This window comes from Pleuronectes platessa, chromosome 23 (genome assembly GCF_947347685.1).
Source record: "Pleuronectes platessa chromosome 23, fPlePla1.1, whole genome shotgun sequence".
Lineage (NCBI taxonomy): Eukaryota > Metazoa > Chordata > Actinopteri > Pleuronectiformes > Pleuronectidae > Pleuronectes > Pleuronectes platessa.
In genome coordinates this window covers 10,852,673-10,860,199 of record NC_070648.1, presented here as the reverse complement: position 1 = coordinate 10,860,199, position 7,527 = coordinate 10,852,673, and the positions used below count along the sequence as shown (strand labels likewise).

At 42.2% G+C, this 7,527-nt stretch overlaps 1 pseudogene; it reads left to right on the top strand.

The window, feature by feature from the left end:
- The first annotated feature begins 1,372 nt into the window (after positions 1–1,372).
- Positions 1,373–6,670, top strand: LOC128430622 (zona pellucida sperm-binding protein 3-like; annotated as a pseudogene).
- Positions 6,671–7,527: the final 857 nt, after the last annotated feature.

Sequence of the window (7,527 nt, the reverse complement as noted above, 5' to 3'; positions counted from 1 at the left end):
TTGATAAGTGTAATGTCAGCTTTGCTTATGTATGGACATGCAATGGAAAGGGTAAAAAGTGCAACTCTTGTGAGAGCACTTTGATCAAAGACATTGATTGTGAGTGCATGTGAAAGATTATGAATGTAAAGCACTCCCTCTCAGGTAGTACATGGGGCCTTGTCTCTCATATACAATGATTAATTTACAGATGATGTATGATAAGGTCCAAGAATAGAACATAGTAGCTGTTTCTGCCATGAAATAACAACCAACTCAGCTCACAAGGGAGGGAGGGAGGGATGTATGAATGAATGAATGGATGCATAGATGGATGGATATCTGAATGAATTGATGAATGGAGGGAGGGAGGGATGAATGAATGGATAGATGGATGGATGGAGGGATGTGGGGATGAATGAATGGAGGGAGGGAGGGAGGAATGAATGGATGAATGTAGGGATGAATGAATTGAGGGAGGGATGGATGGATGCCTGCATGTATGGATGGATGGGGGGAGGGAGGGAGGGATTAATGAATGGATGCATAGTTTAATGAATGAATGGAGGGAGAAATGAAAGGAGGGATGGAGGGATGGATGGATGGATGGATGAATGGAGGGAGGGAGGGAGGAATGAATGAATGAATGGAGGGAGGGAGGGAGGGATGGATGGATATTTGAATGAATTGATGAATGGAGGGAGGAATGAATGAATGAATGGATGGATATTTGAATAAATGCATGAATGGAGGGAGGGATGGATGAATGGATGAATGAATGAATAAATGAATGAATGAATGGATAGATGGATGGATGGATGGATATTTGAATGAATGGAGGGATGAATGAATGGATAGATGGAGGGATGTGGGGATGAATTAATGTAGGGAGGGAGGGAGGAGGGTTGAATGGATGAATGAATGGATGCAGACATGAAGAAATGGATGAATTGAGGGAGGGAGGGAGGGAGGGAGGGATGGATGCATGGATGGATGGAGGGAGGGATTAATGAATATATTTATAGTTTAATGAATGAATGGAGGGAGGAATGAAAGGAGGGGTGGAGGGAAGGATGGATGAATGGATGGATGGATGGAGGGAGGGAGGGAGGGATGGATGGATGGATATTTCAATGAATGGAGGGAGGGATGAATAAATGGATGGATGGATGGATGGATATTTGAATGAATGGATGAATGGAGGGAGGGAGGGGTGAATTAATTAATGAATGAATGCATGGATGCATGGAGGGAGGGAGGGATGAATGAATGGTTAAGTGGATGGATGGAGGGATGAATGAATGGATGGATGGAAGGATGTAGGGATGAATGAATGGGACTGAAGTTCTTCTGACGGTGTTTCCCACAGTTCTCTGCGCAACTGATTGTGACAATGCGACTCCAGCTGTCGGTCGCTAACCACGCTGCCTGTGTGAACATGGCCGTCCTGCTCCAGTTCACCGGGCTCCACCTCCACTTTCTGGCGGTCGCGCTGTCGGTGAGCGCCTCTTCTTTCGCCACGGGAACCCGGGACAGCGGCGGACTCGAGATCCGCTGCGGAGAGGCGGAGGTGAGGGTCACCGTGCAGCGGCGGCTCCTCGAGGAGAGACAGGTCCCGTTCAGACGCGAGCACCTTCGACTCGGGGCGAAGCCGACGCGGGGCCCGGAGGAGGCGTGCGGACCGCGGGGCCTCATGACCGGCGAGGCAGCGGTCATCTCCGCGGGGCTGCGGGACTGTGGGGCCGAGTCCAGAGTAAGAGGGAGAGCCGCGGAGGCAAAGTCTGAGCACTCGGGTAGAAACTCGAGGAAATGAAGTTATAAAGCCCGTTTCCTTCACCGACATCAGGGCGCTGCGCAGGCACATGGAAAAACAACTCAGACCAAATATATATTTCAAATCTGAAAGCACAGTTTGCCATCATTTTCAAAAAACAATAAAAGATAAGTATAAAAGAGATACAAAAAATGTTAAAACAATTTAGAGAGGTCAACGAAATAAAAGGATCAATTATTACAAACATGTTCAATTATTTTGAAATAAAAAAAAGGTTACATTGAAGTGAGAAAATATTCAAATTGAATAAAATGCAAGAATGATATGACCTTGCAAAACGGCTTCCTTAAAGGGACAGTTCACCCAGAAATGAAAATCCACTAATTATCTACTTTACCACTATGCTGCTGTAGAGGTGGCTGAAGCGTTTTAGTCCACAAAACCTGTGGTGTCTTCCATTATCCCCAAGCGCTGACAATCAAATTGGACTCAACAGCTTCATTTACACCAGGTTTTAGCCCAAATGTCCACAGATATTCGCTTCTCTCCTTCCATGGTTTACAGTGGACATTGTCAGGCGTGTTGGTTTATCCTAAATAAGAGAAGAGCCGGACTGGTCCAATTTAAATATTTATTGAGATGCAATGAAAGTTGAACAACATAGCTATGGACAATTATCACAGCCTAGGCCAATTAAGTTAGCAATAGGTAGTTAATAATGGCCCCGAACAAAAGGGGTTTGATATAGTTATAACAGTAGATTTAATATGATTGGTTATGAAAGATTGAAGGGGAGTCGCCGCAAATCAATTTGGTTCTCCGTTGTTGATGCACAGGCATGTCCACGCCTCTTGGCACAGAAATCCAGGAAGTGACAAGAAGCCGCTCTCTGTGACGCTACTACTACTCTGATAGTTGCTAAGCAAAATGTTCTCTTCATGAAAGGCCTTGACACAGCTGATGCCATGTGGGCCATTGGCGAAAGGAATATGATGTTCCTGCTATATTCAAACAATGTCCTGTTGATGTAAACATTAGGATCCTCGAAACCAAAACAACGAAACAAAACAATGTCAACAAAGTCACTCTGTCCGACCTCCAGAACTTTATCAGACAGCTGCTTGAAATATATTTGTGAATGACTCTAAGGGAATAATGGTTTAATACCAAAAGTTAGAATTCAGAACAATTATAAGATTCATTATTAACAATATGCAGCAAGGGTTATTTATAAATCATTTGAATAAAGGCCTTATATATGGCCCAACTGCTCATGGCCCCCCCCCCCCCCCCCCCCCTTTAGTTGCAAATAGTTTCAGTCAGACCCAAATACCATCTAGAACTAAAAACATGGTGAAGATGATGCTGTTTTGAGACGAATGTGAAATTATGAATGATTTTTGTGGACTCGAACACTTCACCCACCCCTCCGTCTGCATAGTGGTGAGTCTAAAGTCAGTGAATTTTCATTTTTTCCAGAACTAACCCAAGTGTTTAGCCTTTTCCTGAAGATTGCAATGGAGGGACCATCAGGCAGTTGGTTTCAGCGCTGTGTTGCATAGTGACCAAGGGGTCCTAGAGGTCTCACATGCAGGGTTCTGTTGGACTAACTTGTCTTTTTTGTATTTGGGGAAACAGATCACTCAGTATTGGATTCATGGACAGTGTTACTGCCTATTGGCCTTATTATGAATAAGACAATATTTCCATTATAATGTTGACATGAGTTGCCAATAGAATATTCCATTCATATTCCAGTTTACGTGCTACAGCGGAGTCTGAGGATGATGTCGACTTAATGTAACTAAAGTCGTAATGTTCCATGTGTTAATTTAGTTATTGCTTATTCCTAGTATGACCTTATTTGGGTCAAGGTAATTAGACAGTGCAGTTTACATGACAGTGTCTTATTCAGACGATTGGATCAATTAAAAAAGAAAGTGAGAGCTCATAATTTCATTGATTGACAGAAAAGCATTCATTACTCAATTAAAAAAACATAAAATAAAATTTTTTTTTATTGACATATATATATTTATATTTTAATGTTTATATTATTGCTTCTTTCCAGGTTCATGGTGACTGGCTTGTGTATTCCAACCAGCTCTTTCTATTTCCTGATGTGATTTCGACCTCTTTGGGCAGTGTCATAGTTAGAACAGCAACAACCATCATACCTGTTGAGTGCCATTATAACAGGTGAGGCTGATGCAATACTGTTTATGTGCAGTGGAAACATTTGAATCGTTTGAATATCAATTTAGTTAAGGATATTTCAGTGTACAATAATTTTGCAAAATCCCACGGTGCTTCAGGGCTTACTTCAAAGCACACCAGTGTGCACACCATTTGGGAACCACTGGATTGGAGCAATGTTAAGGGATGTAATAATTGCCATCAGCACTTTAAATATATGACCCGTGCCTTGTTTTTGTAAGCACAGAAAGCAGACGGTGAATGCAGACGCATTAACCCCAACCTGGCAACCCATGACATCCACTATCTGGATTTGGCTTTCTGCACTTCTCCCTTCGTACCATGGCAGGTGAAAACTCTATCTCACTGAAGTTTGAATGTATCAGTGGAGGATTTCACTGTCAATATTTCTTTCAAAATAATATGAAATTGTAACCGACTTAAAAATAAAAAAAAGTGATGTCCTCACACAGATGACTGCAACTCTCTACGTAGTTCCTCAGTGTACCAGCAGGGGGAAGCAGTGTTTTTGGAGGCCCGTGTGGAGGCGCCGCTGCATCCTCTAGTCACTGTGTATGTGGACTACTGTGTTGCTACTCTGAAGCCTGACCCTCTCTCCTCGCCAAGCTACAGGTTTATCACCAATTATGGGTCAGTAGGTCCTTCTGGCTCCAAAAACCTCAACAAAATTCTGTGCATTTGTGGCTGGTTCAAAGTACTAAGCCCAACAGTCAAATCATTTTTATATTCACCAGATCATGAATTTTATTTGGATCTGCACAAATTTGCTCAAGCAGACACATCAATCCCCTAAAACAGCTTTTTTTTTCATCAAGATCCACGAATAACAATTTTATTCTGCATCCTTCCACCAAGTTTTGAAGCAGCTAGTCCTGTATTTGTTTGTGTAATGCTGCTAAATAATAGATTAACACACAATTGTAGATGAAAACATAACCCTCTTTGGCAGAGGTAACAAAAGTGCTCAATCCAAGAATTAAAATGTCACATTGGATCTAATGAGTGGAATCCTCAGCCAAGTATGATCATCTTTCAGTGTTTCAGACCAGCTTGGAATCATCATGTCTAAATGAGATGTGTTTCTCCATCATTCCAGATGTCTTGTAGACAGTGTGTTACCAGGGTCTTCTTCAAAATTCCTCCTGCGGGAGCAAGAAAACCGGTTGTGCTTCAGTGTTCGAGCATTCCACTTCAAGCCGGATTCTGGGGAACAGGTAACAACACCTCATTGGGCAGTTGCCATGTTATTATTTTCCAAATGACAATTGACACTGGAGTCACCATATTCGCACAAAGATACTATTTGTGGAATTCATCACTCTTATTTTTGGAATCATCCTTCAGCAGTGTATCTTTCAAGTGCATTATGATTAATCAAGCACAAGTGTATTTATCACATTGCTGAAATCAATACTGGATCAAATGTACTCTTGTTCATTTGGCTTTGTTCTTCAAGATGTTCATCAGCTGCCACCTGAGGGCCATTCTGAAACAAAACTCCCAGAGCCGCCTGAACAAAGCCTGCTTCTTCCACAGGCCCACATTCAGGTTAGGCTGCATCTAGTGACGTTCAGTGTTGAATCAGTTCGTCATGCTTTGGTCTGAACTAGTGCTGCTCTATTAATCTAATATTCATCAATAGCCCGTGCAGTTATAGTACTGGTCCTGCTCAGCTCATCGTCCGTGACAGTAGCAGTGGCTGTGTGATCAATTTTCTCTTTCTGGTTTATTTCTGCACTAAAAACTTGTTTTCACTCTTAATGGGTTTATTTCCTCTGGAGCAGCTGAACATGTGACAGCAGCAAGCAGAGACTCCTGCAGCCAAAATTAACTATCTCTGAAACAGTCACTATAGACAGACTTGAAAATACTCACCGGCCTTGCAACCCATAATGCAACACTTGTACGCTCCATTGTTGAGTGAACTTGCAATTGTCTGTACAAAGCCTGTCTTATATTGGACTCATTGTGGTGTGCACTCTCTCCGGACCAGTAAAGATCTTTCATCATGGTTTTTCTGTTCATTCTGTTTAGTCACTTGGCAAAAATACTTTGACCTAATACATGTTATGATGGTTCAAGAAATATGTATTAAACATAATCAGTAACCGCGCACTCCGATAAAAAATGTATTATTATAATGCAATTGCATGATCGTCCACAATAATCATAATAAGTCTTTTTACACCAAATTGTGCAGCACCAGTCTTATCTTAAGATCCACTGATATAAATGCATCTAGGTATTACCGGGATGTCCCTCTGTCCCTCAGGTGGCGTGCCACAGAGGGGGACCAGGCTCTGTGCGAATGCTGTGACTCTGACGACTGCTCGAGACAGACTGGAGTGGGGAACATTGGCTACACTGTCCACACGACTCCATCCCATAAAGGTTTTACCATGAAGTTTACAGGTTTTTGGTGTAATTTTTATCAGTTGTGCTGAATGCAGATGATAGCCATGTTTATGGATGTGAAACTTATGCAACTGCATGGTCACTAAACTAGTTGTGTCTACGGTGTTTGACAGAAACGATCCATGAGGCAGACACAACAGTCGGGCCTCTTTACACCCTGCCCCCCTCCCATTGGACGGGTCATCTGTCAGTCAGTCACTGAAGTGCATTTTCACGACTTGACCATTAGGTGTGTACAGGGACTGCTGAGAGCTGGGGAGTTGACCAATAAAGCATTTATCACGTATTGTTTTTCTTGTTTCTAATCCTTCAGTGAAAAATGCATAGCTCAAAGACATGAATAGCCTGCTACAGCATTGCCTCTACAGATTTATTCATGGAGCCTCCTGAACACATTTAAAGTCCCTTGATGTGAGGATTTATTTTTGATTACTCTGAGGCCGTTTACAGCAGTGATTCACCGCAGCCATACACCACTGCTAACAGTATATGCTGGCAGAAGGAATGAAAAGGCAAGATTTGGCAAATAAAATGTTAATTTACTGGTTGTCAGCTAAAAGATTCAACCCAAATTGGTTTCTGTAAACTAAATGTAACTGTGTCTACATGTAGTGAAACACTTCCATGTGTATTCCAGCAAAGTGCGCTAGTGCTGCTCCTTACTGACTGAGCGGAAGATGCATATTTTGAGAGCTTTATTTCGCCCAAAGAGAAATAAACAAAACAAACCAATTTTCACAACCATGATTGCATTTGTCTATAAAATACTATAAACACTATTTCAAGCTGCCACAGTCATGGTTTTTATTTAGTCAGTGCAGCACTCTTAAGTGTCTGTCAGCTGACTTGATAGAAATCCTGTTTGTAAATATGTGTGTCATCAGACTGACAAGTAGCAGCTTCAGCCTGACTGAAGAATGAGTCATTTTTCATTCAGCCGTTAAATGAATAGCCATGAAAACAAACCCGTGAGGAATTTCCACAAAGAGGCCGAAGCACCACAATGGAACTTAAAATATCTCAGAGGCAACAAGTGTAGTAGAATAAACAGACATCAGGGTAAGAATGGGACAGCTCCGCAGCCGTGCACTCTATGTGCTCTGCTTCCACTGTCTGCAGTAGAAACCCTTATCTAGTCCCGT